General features: G+C 35.1%; 1 protein-coding gene across 2 annotated transcripts in view; it reads right to left on the bottom strand.

The window, feature by feature from the left end:
- The window catches only part of LOC111622485 (irregular chiasm C-roughest protein-like), a 336,596-nt gene extending 320,269 nt beyond the window's left edge, over positions 1-16,327 (bottom strand). For both annotated transcript variants that reach the window (XM_023364876.1, XM_023364878.1), the window contains exon 1: positions 15,964-16,327. The gene's annotated coding sequence lies outside the window, so the exon portion shown is untranslated. The remainder of the gene's footprint in view (positions 1-15,963) is intronic.
- Positions 16,328-25,133: the final 8,806 nt, after the last annotated feature.

Here is a 25,133-nt window from a genome sequence, read left to right as displayed (position 1 = left end):
ATAACAGCTGTTTATAAATAGTTAGCTGCCTTTTAAATAAAATATTATACCGTCAATATTTTATTTACAAAAATCGACTATTAGTTTATTGATATAATATTGTATAGAGAAATATATTAATTATTCTACGCTTTAACTGATAAAAATAAAAATAAAAATTAATAACCATTTACTATTTATACACGGAAGATAAATATAAGTCTATGTACGATTATATATAATTTATTTTTTAAAATGGAATTCCACGTGGTTAAACAACATCGATTGGATTAAAATATACATTATTTGTCCTATTGATGATTTATAACGGCCGCGAACATCAATACGAGAGATCGTTTTAATAAAGAAAATTTAGTAGAATCTCCTTGTTTAATGGCTCTTTTGACCAAATATTTTTCGCGGTTTCGGGCACCGATCGATAAAGCCGTCTCCGGGACCAAAGAATAAAAGTTTGTGGCCAAGTTTCGTCTTAGCGGAACGTGGAAAAAAAAAAAAAAAAAAAAAAAAAAGACAAAGGAATTCGATTTCACGTATTTTAACTAGATACACGATACTCGGAAAGAATAATCTGGTCTTTTTATCTGGAAATCTTATTTATGACGAAAGGACGGCATTGCAAAAAATTTTCTTCTCGAAAATACGAATCTGCGAAATCGACCCCCCTTCAATCTCTTTTAATGATGTCGTGTCGAGTGTATCGGATTTCGGTGAAACAAAGCCGAAAACGAGGTTATCAATAATGCTCAGGATGAAAGGGTTGTTCTTTCCAATTACGCTCGACGTAGGACATATTAAAATTTGAAACAAGAGATCTCGGAAGAGACAAGCTAGCAAATGACAAGAAGTCATTTTGAAATCTTCTTCAGTTTTACATTTCAGTTCTTTCGAAAAGAAGGGAGAAATTGGATATAATAATAGACTTATCTCACCGTTGATCGATGTCCAACATATGTTGTTTGAACAGTTTTCTCCGACGCGCGTTTGCTTCTTCCAAATACACCAGGGAAGCCCACATTCTCACTTTATTAATTCCATTCGGAACAGAGACGTTTCTATCATTTTCTTTTCTATTTTATGTCTCCATTAATAAATGGAAAAGTCGACAATGACGTTCGAAAAACTTTTACTTGGACGAAGATAATTGCTATGCTATCATCCATATAACCGGAGATACGACCAGACGTGCGACTGAGAATATATCAAAATGATAATAAACTGTACCCGACCGAATTTTGACTTTTCATTAAAATATATACTTCCATATCTTGTGTATAATAACCTCTTATAAATTATCCGTAAAAGAATCCTTATAATCAATTGATAGTCTCATTATCCATTTCTTTTAAAAATATTAAAATTATAAATTTCAAATTATATATAGGCCTATAACTTCACTTATCTACTCGAAATGCAGGACAATTGCTTCTTTCTTCATTTTACCAGCAGGTTAATTTGAAAGGTCTGTATTTTTTTTTTTTTCCTCTTTCCGATTTAAAACTCTGCAGTTAACAAGTGTGGACGGAGCAATTAATGGACAAAAAACAAAATATGGGACCGGTCTTTCGGTAATACGAAAGGTACAGAAGGATGGCAACGGTTATTAGACGAGAGGAATTTATGCCCGGGGTGGTAATCTCGGTTCAAAGCTGCAGCCGGCGAAATGGATTAGCGGGGTAACCGAGAAGACTAGAAAGAAAATAAAAGCCAAAGACGTCGATAACGTGGATAGACAGCAGAAACGCGGCTGATCAATAAGTAAAGAGAGAAACTTCTCATCCCGGCCAGTTTTCGGTAATGTGTAAACAGGAGAACACGTGCGACTGACACCGTCCCTCCTTTCGCCATCGATATGTAACAGCTGTTAGGCTGTCAGATTTTCGTGATGAAACGCTCATCTACCTAAAGACTCGGAACAAATAAAGGCGAGAGGGTCTGGCAGAAATAGGAAACTACTCTATATTTCTTGTTAAAAGAGAAAGACAACAAAAATTTTCATACGTCTTTCGCTTTTTTTCTTCTTCTTCTATAGACGTAACCGAATAACTCGTTAACATATTAGCAATATTTTATTCTTACCTTAATTATGTAGATATCATTATTGGAAGAATTGGTCCCTCTACCGAGATATATGTATAAGCAAATGGAAATAGAAGAATAATATTGAGATTTCGTATGAAAGACAGTTAAACTAGTGAATTTTTTAATTAACCGAGCGGAAAGCGCTCATTCGATTATTTCTAAAGTCCATTTAAAAATATCTAAATAATAGTGGGGTCGATTGTAATGTTTCTTTATTCTCCGATAAGACTTATTGTCAGAGGGAAGTAGAGCTTATTATTCGCTCTTTCCATTAATTAACCTGCTAAGTTTTACGAAGTTTTTGCTTAGAATGCATTTATGTTTTTGCTGCAAGTTTTGTCTTTTGTCGTTTTTGCTGTAAATATCGAATACTTTAAAACAGGAGCTAATCCATCCGGAACAAAATGTTTCTATAAATCATGCCAAGTATAAACAGTAAGCTAGAAATTTCGCAACGGATAACTAGTTTAGTGTCAGTTTAACGCATTTACTTTTCCATAATATTTAACATAAACAAATATATAGGCTTTTGAGTACTTAAAGTCTATCACGTGTCATATACGAAACTATATAACATTCGTAAAAGTAAACTAAATAATAGAAATATGGATTTCGATGGGACCCGAACACAATTTGATTAGTTTCGAGATGACGTCTGTGTGTTTATCTGTAACTAGCTTATTGTATCTAACATAAATGGAATTCGGCTTAACGTAGAAAAATGATTTTTGTCAAGAGAAAATTTCGTTCCTTTTACGAAATGACACCTATTGATTTTTCAAAACTGTCGAAAACCGGAAACAAATATAATTAAGATTTTTGTTTAGTGTTTAGTGAATGAGATTCGCCATTGTGACGAGCCTTTCAGACAGTCCGCCCGACGTTACCAATTTTTCTAATGTAGCCTACAGCATCGTGAAGAATGTAACGCGTAGGAAGAAGTACATTTTTTCTTTTCCTTTTTTTTTAGTGATTAAAAATAACCGATATTTTTCATTAATAACTAATTACGATAAATTGTAAGAGTTTAGTCACGTATAGGCCTACGTGAAAGCGTGAAAAGGTAGTTAGATCGAATACAACCATACCGGTTAATCGATTGGCAAAATTTCTAAAGTTTCTTCACGCCGAATGATTTCACAAGTTCCATTTTGGAATAAACCGAATGACCATTTTCTACTTAACCGACTATTTGCAAAGATGAAAAATTTTTCCTTCGAGTAAATCGAAATATATCGAAATAAAAATTGAAATGCGGCTTATACGGCGATTTTTTTATTTCCTTTTTTTCGAATAAAGAAATTCGCTACGTAAAAAAAAAAGTAGAAAAATGTTAACCTTTCTCACGTAGATTTGTTGTAGGTACAACGTGAAGAGTAAGGGGAAGAAGCCTGGAATGCAGATCTCGGTTTTGTAGCAGAGCTCGGTTTTATAAAAATATTAATGAAGTCATCTGTCTCCCTGTCAGCTTCCTTCCAATCGAGACGGCGTAACCGCTGTCTACCAAACACGCGCATTAATTAATGTCTGTCTTTTCTATCGACTTACGGATCCGGACAACACTTTCTCGTTCGAACTGCGGAAGTACAAAAGGCGGGAGTAGTGATAACGTATCTGTTTGGTAACTATTTGTTATTCTACATTAAGATATTCGAGAGTAGTTTCGTTTCTTATCGATTGGTTCGTCTTATTTAGATGCAGAATCGGATTCGTTTTCGAATGCAGACCAAGTTTGACGATTGGTAAAACAGAACGTTCGATATGCGGTCTGTCGTACTCCTTTGGTCAAAAGCTGTTTTGCGGGAAAGCTTTGACCATTCCTTTCCTGCCAATAGAAGAAGGAATTGCCTCCAGTAAAATAAGCTTACAGTTGCACTTGGCTATAGGATGCCGTTTGACTGAATAAGAACCATTATAATCCGAAAAGTAGACTTTATCGTTTGTTTCTCTCCTTCGTTGAAATATTTTAGTTTATATAGAGGCCTATATTACAAGTGTAATCTACATTTTATAGGATAAAACGGAGAAACTGTGTCACGTTTTTAATATTTTAAGTAAGAAAAATAAATGGAAAAATTTATATATTATTAAAAAATGTATCCAGAAATTTAGTAACTAGTTTCAAAATCGACATTTGCGTCGAACTTTACATGAAACTTAACGAAGGAGTTCGAGATAACAAAAAAAATATAATTAACAATACGACTTAAAACATATAAATCTACTTTAGAGTGATATAGGTGTAAAAAGAGTCATTAAAGATCTTTAATTTATTTAATTAAAATATTAGAAAACACAAATACAAAAGATGTAGCCGTCTGAGTAAAGCGAACATTACTTTTTCCGTTACAAGTTAATTAATGTTAAGGTAATGATAAGAGTTGGCAGTTCGCACAAAAATATGCGTCATCGTACAAACGCGTGAGTCACGGAACCATTTTCGTCCGCTAGCGAATCATTTTTGCAATCCAATGACGATGCTAATCAGGCCCTATCACTCGGAAGTAATAATGCCACGTGGGCCCTAAATGTCTGCATTTTTTCCCTCTTTTTTTTAAAGCTTAGATAAGGATAGAAATATCTCAAACTTTACAATCTCGCATTCTCCCTGGCTAATTTATACATCGCAGAAATTATAATCCATAAAAATTATAGATACATAAAATCATTTTATCGATTTAAATCTATTGTATTCTAAAGAAAGTAAAGTTGTTTAGCCGTAGGCCTAAATGTAAATCAAAAGTTATACATCTATTCCTAAGATAGTATTTTTCTCCCTATAAGAAATTCAAACAATTGGATTTTCATAAATTTAACACTTAGGAAAATGTGAAATTCAAAATAATCCTGCTTTTTGTCAAAAAATATTTAAGATATTTTTCTTTATTTTGTTAAATTATAAATTATATTGAGCGCGCTGTACAGTGCATACTTTATACATTTCTTAGAGCATAAGATGATAATAAATTTCAAAAATAAGTAGCAGTTACACTTCCGATAATTCAATTACTATAGTAGCTTATATTGTAGTTCGTAAACCTGTATACTGTGAACGCGTATAATCCGAAAAATAGAACTGAAATGCGATTTAAAAAATAATGCAAAATCAGATAAAGTTTTATTGATGATAAAGTAGGAAAGTGTACAAAAATATTTCGAGATAAAATAAATAGATATCGTTGTACTGTATTCGTGTACTCGTTAATCAGATATAGACACGTGTCTGGCGTTACGTCATCCCCAAAGAACCCCATAAATAAGCATCGGGGCGGTGAATGGTCGGATCTGTGCTAATCCTTCCATTTCGGTCGACAATCGGTAGATTATAAAAAGGAATCCAAGCAAATGCTCCGTTTAATCCGCATTTCGGAGAAATCGGAAGCAAAGCTGGGGGGGACGAAAGATTTGCGACCGACATAAATAAAAGTTACGTCCTTCGAGTCCCGTAAACACGCCAGTTTACCTCGGTCGCTTATATCTGTCCGACAAGTCTGACGAGACTTTACTAGTCTCTGGAGAATTGCTCCCTCGGTTAACGCTGATTTTCGGAGTTTCCCCCGCATCATGTAGTAGCCTCGTTCTACAATTCCCGTTATTATCTAAAAACTAATAACCCTGGTCCAAAATACGATTGGAGAAGTTTAAGTTAATTCGGGAACATGTCCAATTGCTAGCGAACCATCGGTACTATAAAAGTAGATAGGTTAAATTGTTTTAATTGTGCGACTTCTAAGACAAATATTAAAATTTATTACTTGAAGAGAAACTATTTTAATTAGTCTCGATTATGCAATAGATTCCTTTACCTTTTCCTTCTAATCTATTGAAATTTCCGATCTTGTAGAATTAGAATTGAAGACTAAACACAATTTTCGGGTCTCTAAATATCGATAATTTATCATATTATAAGAATTGTCTACCTGTGAGAATTGCTGACACAGAGATTTACATGATGAAGGCCAAACGCATCTAACTTTGTTCATGCCTCAATCACTATTATAGATAAAATATAGCCTACTATTAATTTAATATTACCATGGAAATAATCGTTGTTTCATGATCAAGTTTAAAATAAATGCTCATAAATTATTGTTATCTGAAAGAAAAACAATAAGAAGGCAATACAGAGAAAAGGTTACGTTGTTTTATACAGAATAACAAGTAGAAGAATTCGAAAATGTATGTTTGTAATAAAAATTCGAAACAAAACTTTGTAGTATGAATTTCAAAAAAATAAAACTTTTTTTTCCTCTGCCAATGACTCTATTGATTTGTGCAATATGCTACATCACCTTCAGTTATCTATGGATTTAGTTAAAAATCAATACAATATATAGCAAAAACGATCTAAATATGAAAAAGATCCCTTTCACTTTAAATATTTTCTAATATATATAGGTATATAGGCCCCAGATATTTTTCAAATCTTTTACATCAAATCATTTTGTTTGACCGGAAGATAAAAGATGTCGTGAAATATTTCCGGATTCACTCGGAACATCGATAAATATAGAATATAGCTACAAAGAATATTTTACAATTCAATGTTATTCTATATCTCCGAATAGATAAATACATATACGTACTGTACGTATATTTATTTATTTATTTATTTAACTAAGAAATTGAAAATTCGACGACAATTTTTAACGTGTAATAGTAATGTTAAGAATCATTCTGTTAATAAACTTAATGTGGTAGCTTACAGGCATACAAATTCGCTTCAAAAATAAAAGTAAATTATATGTATTATTAGGTGAGATTACAAATATTTTACTGTATTTTATAACGATCAATAGTAATATTGTTACATTTTTCTGTATTATTATTACTTTTACTTGTTAGACGATTTTTACCCTGCAGACAACGAAGGATGCCCTTTTCTCTATTTCAACTTTTACGCTTCGTTACTCGCTAAATTCTCGATTAATTCGCCCGATAAATTTTTGATTGCGATTCAACGTACCGCAGAACACGCGAGAAAAAGGTAAGATAAATACATCAAAAAGAAACTACACTAATACAGAAAGACACTAAATACATTAATAATAAACAAGAAAGCATACACATTTTTGTTGTTTTGCCAATTTAAAGTTGATTGTTGAATGCATTGAAAAAAAAATAATAATTAATTTAATTGAAGCCTTTAAGATTGAAAATCTTTGGCCTATTAGACAAAGTATTGATTCGTGTAAAATTGGTTTAAAATATTGATCAAAATAATTATTAAGAGGAATAATTGTTTTATTTTATACTGATTTTCAAGATAGGACATAGAAAATTAATCTGCTAATATTTATTTATTGATTGACTAGTGCTTAAAATAAAAATCCATGTGTATATAGCTATAACATAAGATCTGAAAGAGGAAGAAAAAACTTTAAAACAAATTCCAAACTCCATTATTGACGGCGCTGTTACTACAGGGATGCAGATTATTTTACTCTTTACAACAAAGTTTTGTTTCGTTCATTTATTCGATCATTTGACCATTTAATGCTCTTCGATCGAACGAAAGAAGAGCCGCCGGCAACGGAATGAAAGTGAACGACTTCCGTTAGATAGGAAAAAGAGGACCTTGGTGAAGAAGGGAGAGTCATCCCGCTGCTGCCATTTCGTTCAAAGAAAGAAGATAGGCGTTCGAAATCTTACAGTCATCCGGAAGAAAACATCGGTAATAAAACACTATAATAGCGATTCTTTCCCGAGCTCGTTTCCTAAACTTATCGCTGGACCGGAGGAACAACCCGCCTGGCAAAGAGGAGGACCAAGTGCCTAGCCTATCGCATCTTAATGGTTTGGAAGGGAAGAAAACCATCGAATTTCGCCTCTTGCGGCAGACAAAATTCAAAAGCGCGTGTTTGAGGACACGCGCGGTAAGAGGCAGACGGAAGAGGAGAGAAAAAGGATCGTTTCCGTCGTAAATCGAGCCATTTGTCATCCGAATGACGTTAAAGGGAGGAGGAGGACGACCGTCGACGCGTCGTAATACGGCCATCCGATAAAAGAAACGACCCAACAGAGACTTCTTTTTTGCCTCGACGTCTTCCAAAAGGGAGCCCTAAAACAACTTGTCTCATTCCAAACTTTCACGCCACCGATCTCCGAAGAATCAGAAAAATATTCCGACTCGACATACCTTAAAAGTAAACGAACTCAGCCTATCAGTTACGGTGGTCTTTATCGTCTCATATTTCGTGTAACCGAACAGGTAAAGTAGCTTAGGTGCCTTGCAGAAGAATGTAGGAGGGGAAAATATTTTAAAGGAAGAAACGATGATTATCAAACTATTGGAATGCTAGGAAACCTGTTAGGGCCGAAAGTCTGCATGTAGAAAAAAAAAAAAAGAAACCGCAACGTACTACTTTTAATCCGACATAAGACACGCGAGGACAAAATTAATTACTTCGTTTCTCTATTTACTATCTTGACTGGAACATAAAAGCAATCCGGATAAATTTAAAGCTCTCGCTAGTCTAACTGCTATCATTAAAGAATATCTGTTAAAGTCGTTTCCAGACTTTGATCAATCTAAAGCGATTAAAAAAAACAAAACAAAAAAAAACACCGAAACGTTCCAAGGATTGCTAAAATAGTGTAAATTTCTGCAGGATGAAAGCGGTTTACGTAGATGTGAAAGAGAGCGTATGGAATCGGTCGAATTACGGAGCCATGGCGGCCAACACAAAACTGACATCATAAATTCTCGGATAGGAGGTTAGTAGCCATCTGTTAGACCGACGATCATAAATACCATCTGAGAAACGAGTTTATCTAGCGAAGATACACGCTTCAATATCTTTCGAAATTACGTTTAAAAAAAATTAATGTATTAAGAAGGTTCCATTCATAAAAATGAAATATATATTTTTTTAAATTTTATAAATAAATAAAATTTATAAAAGCGATTTCTCGTAAGACGTTAAAAGTCACGTCATTCGCTAGACTTTGAATAGGTTATATAGAAGGGCATTCTTTAAATAGACGCCCTCTTTAGGTGTATTTAGAAAGTAGCTTGTTGTAAATTTTAAGTCGTACTACTGACTAGGGTCAATTTTCTTACGCGCAGAATTAATGATGTTTGTTTAAACCGAAATATTGTGAAGCGTGTAACATAACACAATTTCAGAGACAATAAATAGTTAAGGAAAACGAGGGAAAAAAAAAAGAAAATATTCCAGACGGACGAGTCGGAAAATTTTTCTCGGTCGAATGGGAACAAAAAGCAAGTAACGGAAGAAGGAATGAATAGCGGGCGCCAACTTTCCTAACACATTACCATCGAGTACACTCGTTAACCCGTTACTTTCAAAATTTTCTGTTATAATATTCCTCATAATTAATATATTCTGTTTATTCCTTTAACTAAAATTTAAAGAATATTAATCGCATTATATTAACTTTTATTTATTTCATTTGCAACTTAAAATATATGTTCTTTATTCAGTTTATATTATATAAACAACGTGTATAATACCGTTTACTACCGTTTCATTTAAAGTAAGATTTATGCAGACAATAACTATTGACCGTTTTAAATTATCCTTCCACATTTACATTCAGTTTAATCAAAATCAATGTACTATATTTTGAAACGTTTTCTGCTTTGTTTAACTATCGTCGACTACTAAATTTAAAATTTATAACATTATAATCGAACGATAAATCTATAAAAAAAAAAAAAAAGAAATCCTACTTTTTTCAGGAAGAAAGAAATAAAATGCATCATTTTATCACTTTGAAAGGACGGCAGATCGAAGATGTCAAAATTTTAATCGTATTAAATTTAAATTCCGGGGGTGTAGACAGAATATATTTCGAATTTTCCAACAAAGAACCAAATTTTTTTTTTTTTAAATCAATTTTACAACTATACTATGAGAGAAAATACTGTACTGTATTGTACTGTACGTGTTTAAACGACACCCAATTCTACATTCGAAAAACTCTGGAGCCTTATCCCCATCCATAAATTGGTATATTCCAGTCATTTACGTAAGGTAAACCAGAATGGCTCGTTTTCGATCGATGCAGGCCCTATCACTATCGTGTTACTCGCGGGAAAAAAAAGAGGTAACAAAAAAACTTGTACTTATTATCATATTTATCGAATAAACCGGCTATTTACAAAATCAGGACAGGTCGAAGGTACACAGAAATATAGTTCGAAAGATTTGGAATTGTATAATGTAGTTTAGTTACCTTAAGGTAGATAGAGAGATAATGCAACGTCAAGGAAAGGGTGACGTTTAAAAAATATTAAGTCGTAACTGATTGTGATTTAAAAAAAATAATAATAATAAACCAATCAGAATGCATCTTACGTAAAACAAATAGGCCTACTTTGTTTAATTTTTGACGTTTTAAAAGTCAAAACTAACGTTAATTTTCTGTGACGTTATCATGTTTTCTTTTTCCGCATCACTACTCTGTTTTAGTGCGAATTTGAGAAGGTCGATCTAGCCCCATCCTTCCCCAATCGCTTATTTATTTATTTAATGGCAGCGGTTAGAGGAAAAATTGTACATTCCGAGTGAGAGTGGAAGCGGGACGGCGTGGAATCGCGCATCACAGGACCGGTTCCACCGACGGAAAACGGAAAATTTTCGGTTCCCCGGCCGTATCGACCCTATAGAGAAACGGAAAAAGCTTCGGGGTAAATAGGTGGTAATTGAATAAGACGTCGATAGATGGCGCCATAGCCGCTCGGAAGACAGAACTTTAGATTGTCGTGAATTTTGGGACTCACCTTCGATCCGAATTTCCGTTCGTTCCTTTCTTAAGTTTTTCTATGTCGGAGGATTGTTCTCCGACTGCACGGATGTCGAGAGGATGACAAACTTCGCTTATCCATCCGATGCATTTTGGTTGAGAACGATGGGTGAGTGAACTTCATCGATTCTTAAAACGGTTCGCAAGAACAACCACGCATTAGAAAGTCTCTCGGAACGTTTCGGAATAAACGTAAATATTACGAAGTTAGATTTTGGTTTGGTCGTAATCCCAAACACTGTCTGGGAATTCTCGTAGTTTATTCCTAACCGGTTTTTCCTCCGGTTAATTCGTCGAGTGGCGCCGCTTATCTATCCGACGACTTCTTTTCAAACTAATTATTTATACGTGTCTGTGATGCTTTAAACGCCTAAACAACAAATTAAATGCGAAATTCTGCACAAAATATATACGAAACATTTAGAAAAGAAATATTTATAGAGACGTATAGAATCATAAAGTAGATACTTTCTTAAATTTTAAACGTCCTTTTTCGCTATTTCGATGTATGCATTTTTCATTCTGTGGAATAGTCTCCGTAGAAAATGCACAGGAATGGACATCGAAATTTAGGAAAAGTAAAAGACTCACGAAAGCCCGAGTGTAATGGAAGTCATTGCTCACTCAAAAGACGGTTCAACATTTCGAAAAGTTGTTTCGTTTTACTACAACAGGGTAATCTTCGATAGTTTAACCTTCACTATTACAGTTACTTACAGGTAAAACATTGGGATAACGTTAACGTTGAAAGAACCCTCATTCTAAAGATAGATTTTTACGACGCATTAATATTGTTCAATAAAATAATTTTGTATTGTTTTAAAGAACACTTTTGGCAATAAAGATTGCTTAAAACTTCTGTAGAGAGTGAAAAAATTTACACCGTGTAGCGAAAATTACTAGTGCCTGTGGGTAACAGGTGTAAGAAGGTAGGTCGGCGGCCATCGTCCCTTCTACCGGATGTTCCAGTTACCATAAAAGAATACAATTAAAGGGAAAGGCGTTTCAAAGTCGACAACCGTTCGGCTATTCCACCAGTTAGTTCAGAAAGAAAAGGACTGACCATTTTCTTACACGTTTTTGATTCTAACTTCTTCCCTTTATCGCTTCTCTCAGTTGTAGTAAATGAAGGCCGAGAGATATTGTTGGCAGATCTCCGAGTGGGACGGCCGCTTACCGGAAGTTTCACTGCAGGAAAATCTTCCGGTTGATAGTTCGGCGTTGGTTTCAAATGGCTAACAGGCGGAGAAAAGTGAGAAAATTAATTCCGAGTTAAGAGACTAACGATCGAAAAGTTGGAGAAAGAGCGTTTCTTAAATCCTCGTTAATCCGTGATTAGAGAAGAAAATATAATTTAAATCGAGAGATTTGCAAAGATCGACAGCATCGATATCACTCTTCCTCGAGATAATTATCAAAGATGGAAGAAGAAAAGCGAGGAATAACTCATCATTGTCGTCTCTTCGAAATAGGATCGAGACGTGATGCCGAGTTCGTGGCAGGATCGAAAAGAACCAAATACATTGAAACTCGCCGTAGAAAATAGTTTATCCGCTTCAGTCGGGAAGGGTAGTAAAAGCTGAAAGGCATAAAACTAAACGCATCCTCGTCACGAATCCCTGAGCCAGAAATCCCATCGCGATATCAATAACAATCGCAAGAAATGTATCTGTTTATAAGTACATGTTTAAATTGTGTACAGCGAAATGCAGCATTACAATCTCCCTCTCTAAAACAACTTTTTTCCTTTCCATCTTCATTCGGAATACTGTTTCGCTTGTTTGAATGCATTCTGGTCGATTAATCATTGCAAGAATTTATAGGAATAATTAACCTGGAAATCTACTATTAGAAAGAAATTCTCGTAGATTTTTTATCGAAATAACAATAAATTATTTGCCGAATAATGGTAACAAACGATGATAAATACCAATTTACTCGTCGCATTAAATGACTGGAAAAAATCGCAGCTAAAAATTCGATTTTTTCCTAGTAGGCTATTCGTATTCTCTATGTTTAGAAAATGGCGGCAGTTTCACCATCGGCTCACGTTTTGTTCCCAATTGGGAAGCGACCAAGCTACTCAATGGAAGGAAATTTCTTTTCTTATTAATATGCAAAATAATTCTTTCAACCAAATCCGTACCTAATTCCTAAACACGCAACCGTCGATGGAATTTTTTGTGGCGCGTTAAAATCCTTCAACCGGTCGGACAGGGTCTTCGCTCTCTTACAAGTTGAATCGAATTTTTGAACCGAGAGTATTTCCCAAATTGTTACGATAGATTCGGAAAGTAAGGAGACGAAGTCGCATTTCGAGCCTTCCACTGAGAGCGTTGCATTTAAGATAGATGTTAAACAGCAGGTAAGTTATATAGAACTGAATCCCACTAATTAGCGACATTCTGCGAAACCCTTTTCCGCCTTTCGGATCGACGCCCGATAATCCTCTAACAATCCGCCCCTTTATCTAGTCGTCCCTGCGACGATCCGGGCGGAGGACGGACCTTCGACTATCGAGATCAAATCGGACCCTCCCTGGAAAGATAAGAAGGCGGAGGAAAGGGCCCGCCCGGGCGAAACTCGAAGCCTCAGAACCAACTGCAAGCGGGCAACGACGAAAGGGCGAAAAGGGTGGATCTAAAATAAAGAAGACCGACAGAGAAGAAGAGATATTGTCGATACTTTTCCAAACTAACTAATAAAAAAAACGTATAGGACGTAACAGTGCAGCAATAGAATTTAGTTAGAGATAATACGTATCCTAATCATCATTATGGAGCAATTATTTAATGGCATTAGTTTAATCTAAATGTATAGCCTATGTTTAATAATATCTATAAGCCTAAGAGTTTAAATGTATATTGCAAATACTGTAATTGAAGCGTATTTCGACCATATTTCCGAGTAAAAAAATTAGATCGTTAGAAGGTTTATATTCGGTGGACGAGCGTAACCGATATTATCGAAAGAGGCATTAGTATTAAAAGTGAGAAACACCGAAACGTAATATGCGAATTTTATTAGTTAGACGTGCCGATCACCTTTATATATTTGACGTACCCCCGGCTCGACGTGTTACGTCTTTACACCTTTGAACGACAAGCTATGAATATAGGAAAAGCACACCGATTCGACCGATGTCAGAAACGCGACAATACCGGAGAATCTCCGAATGAATGACATTTCGAAATGGAAAGTGAGTAGGATGCTGTTTGTTTATTTACATGTTTGTTTTCTAACGAAGTGACGGACAGAACGAAGTGTAACACTCGCCACGTCGCCAGTTTTGAAACCATGACAAACAAAAAAAAATAAATAAATAAAAGAAACGTCACTAAAAGCTCTTCAAAAATCTAAACTTAAAAGAATTTTAGACATTTAAATTTGTCGAATTGTTTCGCTGCACGAAAAGATGCTAGATATAAAAGTTCAAGTTAACTCCTTTCGAGAGCCGATTTCTAACTTGTAGAACAGGCTTACGAGAGAAACAACAAAGAGGAAAGAATGAAATAAATTCTTAAAAAATGAATATTAATAGGTAATCATCCGTAATTATCTCAACGGACGATATATTCGTATTTTTTTTTTAAATATAAGTAATTATGTATTCATGCATGCATTTTAACCAATGCGAACAACGAATGTTTCGGACGACACGAATAGAATCGTAAAGGAAATCCGCCAATACAATAAAACGTGGGGGTACCCGTCGGGTACGCTAACGAAAGTAGCCATACTAATGTAAACACTACGTTACGCATTACAGACATTCCTTTAATTGAAGGAAACCCGAGGCACGATTTTATTTTACAAGATCGATAACGTTTCAAACTTACGTTTTCGACTCTTCGCAGTTTCGCATTCTGTTTAAAACCACTCTATCATTCAGAATAAACTGTAAGACGATTCTATAATAATACAGCAAAAAGACATTTATGTATATAAGGGGAGACCAGACTTTATCTGACGAAAACTTTTCGCACACGTTCGGAATTCGAGCCCTTCGATTCCGAATACGATTCCGACCGTGGACCGTCGCGTGCCGCCACCCGACGGAAGAGGAGGACGGACTTTAGCCACGCGCCAGCTATGTCACCGAGAAGGGTCACCTACCCCGTCGGGTTTGGGAGGAGGCCGCGCAGGCATCGATGCACGTACGCTGGAAATACGTTACGAAGATCTGTCCGTTTTGGTAAAAGATTTAAAGGAGAAGGACGTTGGTCTCGAAAGAAGAATTTTACGTTCTGTATTTATAATGACAAGGGGGCAACGACCCGAAGAAAAAGACGGCCCGGTCTATCTCGTAGCCAGAATTTTCTTTCCAAGGGTGAAGTACCCAGAATATTAAAAAGAAGTGAGACGAACAATAGTTAAAGTATTGGGGGAGATCGACAAACAGGTTCGCCGAGGAAAGAAGCGAGCGTCGAAGAGGAAGACGAAGGGACTCGGACACGAGGTTAGTGAAATGCGATCCAAACGTTACGGCTATAGCAGGTGGTACGATCGGAATGTCGGTGGTAGTTTCTTCTCTGGCGGAGTGGACGCGCAACACCATCCAAGGACAAATAACCAATCTCCTGTACACAGGTATTTCTTTTCAGGTGGAGACTAACAAGTGCAAAATGGGATCGTCTCCTACGAGAATTAAGGTAAGATACGGTGGAAATGGGTGGGCAAGAAGACGGAAGACGAGCGATGTAAAGTTGCCATTGTAAGCCATCCGGGGTTCGGCATCCCTTTACGTCGGGTGCAAACCGGAAGAAGGGGAAGAGAAAAAGATGCGGGGTGGTGGGACTCGGCCTACGCCGGTTGTCGGTGTGCCGCGGTCCCGCGGGTCGGCGTCCGCATCTCGGAAGAGGGCGGAGGAGGATTTTTCGTGGAGTGCGAGTCCGGGAAAGGTCGAGCGCCGGTCGGACCGGTCGTCGGACGGCAAAAATTCCGGCGGCAGCGGAGACCGACCCTGCTACATTCCGTCCAAGGAGTGGCGCCTCTGTTGCCGAGGGAGGTGGCGCCGCCGCCGGGCCGATGCTCGATTTCTTTCGGGCCGACCCGCGGGAGAAGCGAGAAGAGAAAAAGGCCCGAGTGGGAAGGAGAAGGAAGGACACTCACCTGGCACGAGAGCGGGGAGGTTCCGGGTGAAGGACGGGCCCCGGCGGCCTTGGTCCTGGCCCAAGAAGGCGATGCGAAGACCGTGCAAAGGCGTCCCGTCCGAAGTATACAGTTCGACCGGCCGAGCCGAGTGTCGTCGCCCGCCGGCCGACGGGCGGTCGTCGGTAGCGCACACACACACAACACACCGGGCGCCGAAGCGCCCAAATCCCTGGAGCCGTCGGCCCTCCTCTAGGATCCGAATGGGCGAGAGTCAGGCCGAGATTCCTTGGCCGGAGACCCGGGTGGACGATGCTTGGCGACCGCTGTCGGGTTCTGGTTCCGCTGTCTGGCCGTGCAGCCGCCGCTTCCGCGCGTTCCTTCGTCTGTGAAGCACTCCGGCGCCGTGCCCACCGCGCACACCGTCGCGGTGCATCATGGGACCCGTGCCGGTCGAACGGCGCGTGTCGTTTCCGGCCGAGATTCCTCCCGGTGGCCGGCGTCGCGCCGTTCGCGCCGATCGGGCGCGTTTTCTTTTTTTCGGCGCTCGTCGCCCCGTCCGCGGACAACGGGGCCGATTCTCCTCTCGGCAACGTTCCCACTTCTCCGCTCGAAACAGTGCTCGAGTCTAGAAGAAGGCTTACGAATTATTCGGCACCCGTTCGCTCGTCTGCCGGAGTGTAGTTCGCATTCCAAATTTTCTTTCGGGCTTTAATTTTCGTCGTCGTCGTCGCTCCGCTCGGCGCCGTTTACGTGGCGCACGTCTAAGTAAAGATAATTAGGATTGACTGTACCTGTTTGCGCCGCGCGCCGACCAGCGTAAGCCGTTCGGCGCGCCGACTTTATTGCCAACGGAGATTATCCGCGCCGCGTAACCGACCGACTTTAGATTTTTTTTCAGTTGCCGAGATGATCGATGACCGCTCGTAACTCCGACGCCAAACGGAAAACCCGGTGGAAGGGATTAAAGCAGCCGCCTCCGGAAATCGGCGGGTCTCCGACCGGAAGTACGTAACGCTAGCCGGAACGACAATTTATTTATTTATATGGAATTTCGGACGCGAGATGAAACCGTTTTCCGAAGGAGGACGAAGATCCTTTGGACGAACGCGACGGGATTGCTCGGTCTTTCTCTTCACTGAGGACGACGGGAAAGCGGAAGACTGGAAAATTGGCTGGAATTTGCCAAGTGTTTCGTGCGCTTGTTTCTTCTCGTTTCGTTTATTAGTCATTATAATCAAGAGACGTCTCGCATTTTCTGCATTAATCAATCAGTCGGTGTTTACAATGCAAAGATTACGGAACTTAAAAGATATCGAAGAATTTTTTAAAATAATAGTTTAACAAAAATTCTCAACATATTAAATATATTTCATTTGAATGTTAATATAAATTTTAACACAAATCTTAGGATGAAATAACATTTCTTAACAAACAAACGGAGAACAAAGAAACGGGACACGGCAATGGAGAAACTGATCGTAATTTATTGAATTTATCTTGTTAGTAAGAACAGCTTAATTCGCTGCATTTCCAAGGAAAGTAACAGATATTAAAAACGCATGTTAAGTAAATTATATAAATAATATATTCCGGAATATATATATTTTTAAATAAATGCACCGAGTCATTTATTTGAACGCCGTTTAAATCTGGTATAACTTATTTATATTTATAAACTGGAATAACTTGAATAAAAATATTTTTTGGGGTTTCTCGTTATCGGTTAAATACTTTTCTCCCGTTTCGTAAGGTAATATGATACATAATTTATTCCCAACGCGCGTCGTCGAAGGTATTTAAAAAAGAAAGTTTGCCTCCATTCTTTGCCGGTGTTTCACGGATAAACGAATGTCTACTTACGTACAGTACATAATTTAAAACATAATAGAGATATCACAACTGCTGATTTTTATATTTATCAAATTGAATAAATCCAAATCCTTCTTAGTATTTGATCTATCCTTAATCCATAAAATTAAGACGTCCATCTTCCATTTTTTTTTTCCTTACGACCAATTATTTATTAAAATATTCGCACATCTCTCCGCTTAACACGTCTTTATCCAGTTATCCGTTTATTCTCGACTGGGCTGTATCCGAAAGTAGACCCAACCCGGATACTCCTTTCCGATGTACTTATTTCCACTTAAATTTAAGGAGCGCCGCAGTGTAAGGACGAGTGGCAGATACACGAAAAAAGCTGGACCGGGTTTCGACCCTCGTCCGACAAAATAAGAGGCTACGATTTCGGAATTTATCAATGTATCGCGATTCGATAACGCGTAAACAAGCGAAAAATAGATGATAATTTTACTCGTAGTGATAGAGGTAGATGATGTATTGTCGTGTTTTTTTTTCGCCGGAAGAAGAGGGAGTCTAACCTCGAATAAGAACCGAAATCGACGGTTGATAACGCAATTTACCCTACTGTCTATACGAGAATGTAAAACTTGACCGGATTTTAAGGATAATGATGTAAAAATTTCAATAATTAATGTGTAAGTATATTAATTAAAGACTACATAAACTTTTATGACCTTATATGTTTAAATATAACGTATATAATCACAATAGAATAAGAAAAGTAAATAATGCAAAAGGTCGATGTAGGATAATACTAGAAGTGTCACTCTGACACAAAGTTTATCTCTTTCTCTCGTCTCGAATTCCTTATAGACCGCATTTTATCCATAAGCGAGACCAGATGCTCCATAAAGACTCATAGAACTATGTCACAGATCTCACATCAGAGTTACAGAAATAGTTTTTGTTTATTTATTCACCATGCTCCGTGTATATAAGACTTGCCTTTAGTTGGAAAATTTTAAAATACGGCATTACAAAATTAAAAAAAAAAAAAGAAAAATTTATAGTTTAAATATGTATTAATTATTTATGGACAAATTCTATGACAAAACAAATATTGATTTAGAAAATTCAATCACTCGGATATTTAAATGTTTATTTAAGAGATGATTAAAATTCTGAATGATGAATCGGAATTTTCATCGGCCAATTTTTTTTTTATTATACGTTTCTATAAATTTTATGTAGACAAATATATATTTTGGTAACTAAAAGGATAATATTTCAGTTTTAATTTTTTTCTTCCTCTTGAATAATCTATTCGTCCTAAGAAAGCTCGTTGAATTATACTTAATCTGGTTTTCGGAACAAAGAGCATAGGAGACATTCCATTGAAACGCGTTTATACAGAATTTATCTCTGAAATTTATCTCGCGTTTATACAGAATTTATCTCGCGTTTATACAGAATTTATACAGAATTTTGTATCTGTAACTAGTAATTTATTCCCAAAAATTGAAAATAAAAATTCTCTATTTTTCATATAAGGGGACTGCTGTTTTTAACAATTCCATATTATAACATTATCTTTTAAAATATTACTTCTAGAGAAAAAAAAGACTGAAAGCAAGATGGATTATATAATTTATTTTTCACTGAAATCAGCTGGGATATTGAATTTTTTTTTCTTTTCAAAATTTCAATCAGAAGTGACATACAAATTACTAATGTTGTTGGTTAAGTCGACGAATTTTCTTCTCACTATTCTAAGTATATTAATGAATAATTAATCCGCTAGACGTACTGTGTTACTGCTATATTATTTATTTAAATATATTAATCATTATTTGTATCCTAATAAATTTATTCATAATTAAACTATTAATTTTTCAGTAAAGATTTCTGATTTTAAAGTTTTGAATGTCTTTATTCGTTTGAAAATTTACTAAATGTTTATAAAACTGGACTGAACAACTTTTAAAATATTATCTGATAGGAAATTACGCATTCAAGCTTGGAAGATTCAAATCAAGCTTACCAATGCCGACACATTCGAGTAACATAATAATATTTTATTCAGGAATAAATCTGAAACGTATTGAAAAAAATAACAAATTAATGACAATTAAAGTTATAGAATAATTATAAAAAAATATTATATTTCTTTTTAATTGCAGTACAATTATTTTTATAAAATTCTATTGAATTTTTATATATAACTTTTAAGTGACACGAGCATTGTGTTGAAATTGCATTATCATAAGATAACGCTTCCAACTTAAATAAAAAAATAAAAATGATGATAAAATATATGTGAAGGCCTATACATTTTATTCCGTCTCTTTCTAGTTCTATTTCTGATTTATTTTTTTAACACGTGTGGACTCGATCTCAATTATTTACGAAGAAAAGAACGAGAATGAATAAGTCAGTGTAAGTCTACCGAGCAGCGAACATTCTCGTCACGGTTTTCGACTACAGGTAAACGACGTTTGAGAAGAAGACGATAAACGATAAAAGATATAAGAAAGATCGTCGAAAGATAGTTTCGCCTTCGGAAAGAAGAGCGAAGATGCTACTGAAAAGTTAATTGGGAATCAGATGCTGAAAACCCGAAGATACGTGGATAATCAAATTTCCCCCCCATTTTTTTGCTCTTCGTTACGGGAGAATTTTGCATAATTCTCTGCAGCGTTGAAAAAAAGGCGAGAAAAGATTTCTGGCTCAAGGCATATAGCCTCACGTCACGTTACGTCATGATGTGCTAAGAATTTAGCATCACTTTGAGGAGATTAAATGGTTGGCGACACGTCAAAAGAGTCTAGAAAAACTCTTTAGTAATGCAGATAATGGGATAAAATCTTTGTATGGAAACGACTGGAGGATGATAATTCGTCGCGGATGGTCGTGAATCTTCATTTTCCATCCGGACTACGGAATTTCCGTCGGAGCCGGGGGGCTAGAGGACGACTGCCACGGTGTGTTTTTGCGGACGGCCGCGGAGTTAATGGTGGCCCGGGGCGAGAACGACAGGTGTTCGACGATCGAGTCCGGGGGTCGAAGAGCCGCCAAACCGGTCGGACCTAACCCTTCCCGGTCGGACGCTTCTGGGAATCACTTCTTAAGGAGGGGAAGAATCGTCTGCGGTTGAGCTTCCCCCCGTTATGCTTGTGGTCTAGAAGGGCGCGAAAACCTTCCCTTCGCTTTGTTCGTAAAAGAACGGGAACTACATGATACTTACAAGTACCCTGCGAACTATAAACAACTCAGACCAGCCGACTCGTTTCGATTAAGTTTACCAACTTCAAAACCCCGAGCATTGCAATTACACTAATAGTGTTTTAAATGCGTACCATGATATAAATGCAACGATAAGAACTTGATTGGTTAGTATATTCGGTTTTTAATAACAAACTTCGCAAGGCTACGTAACAATTATATATATATACACGGCGAATGCAATATAATAATTTTTCTTATGAGTCAAATGAATTTTCCATTGCAACATATCTCAAGCTTTCAGTAAATACATCTCGGCCTATTCCTTGAGGAATTTCAGTATAAATACTGGTTTTTCTTTACCTGTTTTTCCATTAACAAAATTTTTGGTATTTATCCATTGAGGAATTGAAAAAAAAAGTAATGTTTATCGCACGCTTCTACGTTTCAGACATTAACTGTTTGTTTATATCAATAATTTGTAAATATTTATACTAAAATAAAACGAATAGAATTCATTTCCAGTTTTTCTTCTTAAAATTCGAAATTACTCTTAAAATACAAGTAAGATTTAGAAATCCATAAGAACAACTGTCTAAATACAATATGTAATTGTTCTTGGTTAATTTAAAAAAGAAAGAAAGGAGAGAAAAAAATGCAAACTGACATAATTGCTTGTTCGGTTTACTAACCCACGACTTGACCGGTTTTGTTTTTTCAATTGTTTACGTTTTAGACGTTATTCGGGGGGATGGAAAATGAGACAAAGACCTACTACTACTTTAAAAACAAATAAAATTAATTATAATCGATTATTTATCGTAAATGCTTTAAAATATGAAATCAATTAAAAATTGTTTGAAAAATGTCTTCGTAACTGAAATAGTTGTACTTAAATATTACATAAAAAGGAAATAAGACTTGAACTGTTTTCATAACATTCGAAAGATAAATATAATAATTATAAATCGATTAATACCTAAATTATTGATTTAAACGAAATGGAAGAAATGAATGTGGAGAGTTTATAACATTCCACGAATGGGCATAGGCTTATAAACCTATTATTAGAATGAATAATTACTTAAAAAATAATTTCTCGAGTCTGTCCAGCATCGTTAGTCAATGCATTCCTAAACATCGAAGAAGCGTAACTGATTTTTTATATATATATTTTTTTTAACCTGTCGTAACACTACTTTCGACTTCCATTATTAATGCTATATAAATCTGAAGCTAGAATCTATAATGAATTAAAACTCATCATAATTCTTTTTTTCTCTCCCTCCTCATTTATGAGACTACATAAAATATTTAAAAAACCTGTGAGATAGAGTAAAATGCTATAATAATTAGCTATAGATATTCAAAATAATTATTAAACTTTTTTACTTACAAAAATTAACTTGCGAATGATTTATGTAACAATTAACTTTTAAATTATCATCAAAATTTCATAAATGATAATGTAGAATAGGGTAATATTTGTATGAAATACTGATAAATCTTATAATAAAGGTTATGTAAAATATTTTTATAATATTTATGCGGTCGCTCGTAACATTGAAGAAAAAATGGAAAAAAGAACAGCTGGAGCAGCTCTTCTTCAGAAAATAATGTTATAATGTTTCTCTGACTGGGATACACGCAATATAAAAATATAACATTTTCATTACTTCATTGTTTAAAATATTTCAAGTACTAGTGATTTCCAGTAGAATCAAACTCACATCAATAACGTTTCATGCAAATACATTCCATTATTACTCCAAAATGTTTTATCCTATAAAAAATATAATTTCATCTAAATCTATAATTTTATATAATTAACTTGATTTATTTATTTGTTATTTTAGTTTTTACTTATATTCATTCTTATTTATAAACATTTAACAAATAATCACAATGCATTTCTAAAGATTAAAAAATAAATAAATATTTTCAATTATGACAATATTAGAAATAAACGTAAGTTACTTATATAGGGTAGGCCTATATCATATATATCCAATTATAATAAATGTTAATTAAGACATAATTCCTTCTATAAAGAAGCCATGGGTTCGATGTCGTTTTGAAAATCGACAAGAAAATCCTTACGTCAGAAAGGTTAGAACTAATTTCTATTCGCTTATGTAGAGAAGAAAGCGAGAATTTTAGAACAAAATCACTCAATAAGCTATTTATTTGCATACTAAAGAACGTAGGCTATATAAGCGTCAAAACATAGACGATCAGCAAACTAAGCGATATGTGAAATGCACTCATCACTCATTAATAATTCTATTAATCAGATTATATGAGGCTATATAATAGTTAAATATTAAATATATATATATATACTGTCTGTAATATCTACAGTTTATTATCTAATAAATTTTAATGCATAGAAATAGACTTACAAATTTCAGATTTTGATGTTATAATCTATGCATATGGGAATAAATAAAGTTTTCTAAACATGAACTAAAACGTTTTCCATAGCTGCATTATGAAATATTATACAAAAAGGCCTGTTCTTTGCAACTTGATGTATTCTAATTAAGCAATTTCATAATTACAATAATCGTACATTACTCTTTCTAATACTTTGGAGAAATGATGTTAAGAAGATATTATTTCAAGCTAAACAACAGTCAATCCTAACAAGCTCATCTATTATTCTACATAGTTTCGATTCTAATATTTGTGTCAGAATAATCATACAAAATTGATATAAATTTAATTGGCATTTATTTGAAAATAATTAATTCGAGTTTTGCAAGGTTAAAAAATAAAAATGTAGAGAAACGTGTAGGAAGGTGATGCATAGTCGGTCAAACGAACTTTTTACTTTTGAAGGAATTGCTTTATTTTTTATCGATTTCGAGTACTTTCGGTGTTCTCAAGGGAGTAGATGGACACCGAAAGGTCGAGGGTCAAAGTTCGAAGTCGATCCGTATCCTTTCCGTTTTCCGTTCAGTTGAATTTGATGATGACTTCGCTTAACATGAAAGTTTATGATTGAAATTAATAAATAAAATTCAAATTTTTTTTATTTAATTGAAATTTTATTAATTCGTTCACAAACTAAGTTAAAATTTGTCATCATTTATATTTAATTTTAAAAAAGAAATGGTTTTTTTTTATATATTCTAATTTATTAAAACTAACGATTAAAATACTTTCCCCGTTCTAACAAATCCAAATATATTTTTATCTCTTTATTCTAAAGCATGTAACATATTTCACTTTAAAAGAATACAAAGATAACATATAAAACGCGATCAGTTTCCTTTATCATTGAATTATATGGTAAAAAGGTCAAAAGGTTATCGACTGTCGTATCGGCGATGAATTATCGTAGAATACACGACAAAAAATTCTTATTACAAACATTTAAGTTATAATATTTACAGAGAACCGGCATTCATTTTGCTTGATATTGCTACACAATAAATAAAGCAATAAATTAGATGATTAATTAAATAATATACGTATAAAGTACACAACTAAAAAATATATATTCATTACTTTGCCTTATTTTCTTTGTTAGAAAAGTATAAACCTATCAGGAACATCGTTATATCTTTAGGTTTAACGTAAAAATTACCAGCTCGATTTCTTGAATAGATAAAAAAAAGTTAGATTTTTGAATAAATCATAAAATAGATTTTTCTTTTTAAAATTAGTTTTGAAAAAATTAAATATCATTCGGTAATCGAGTAACATTTATTCTGATAACTATAACCATACGTTAAGTTAAATTCGATTTGAAAAGAGTATTAAAATTACTCGGAACTAGTGACGTGTTCAGAAGAATCCAAAGAGAGAGATTACTCAAAAATTTTAAATATTTGAATAATTATAAGTACCTTTTATTATCATATGCAAGACGATTGCTTTGCGTATGGTCCTATGCACCATATTTTCCATCATAAATGTTTTTAAGACAACATTCTCAAGTTTGAACGAATACATTTTAATTTTGTGTGCGTGTGTGTGTCAATGGGGAGCGCTGTAAGCGCCTGTAACTCCCCGTAGATCACCCCTGCTCAGAACACTTATAAAACAAAATAGAGATTCGATTCATTTTCAGCTCAAATTATAACTTATTTAAAGATCAATTTGTACTTTTTAACCGCAATATTAACCCCGACTCTCTTGTAAAATAACAAAAAAAA

Source organism: Centruroides sculpturatus, unplaced genomic scaffold, assembly GCF_000671375.1.
Source record: "Centruroides sculpturatus isolate CEXI.00-Female unplaced genomic scaffold, Cexi_2.0 scaffold374, whole genome shotgun sequence".
In the NCBI taxonomy this organism is placed as follows: Eukaryota; Metazoa; Arthropoda; class Arachnida; order Scorpiones; family Buthidae; genus Centruroides; species Centruroides sculpturatus.
The sequence above is the reverse complement of the archived record's forward strand: the minus strand, read 5'-3'. Positions and strand labels throughout refer to the sequence as shown.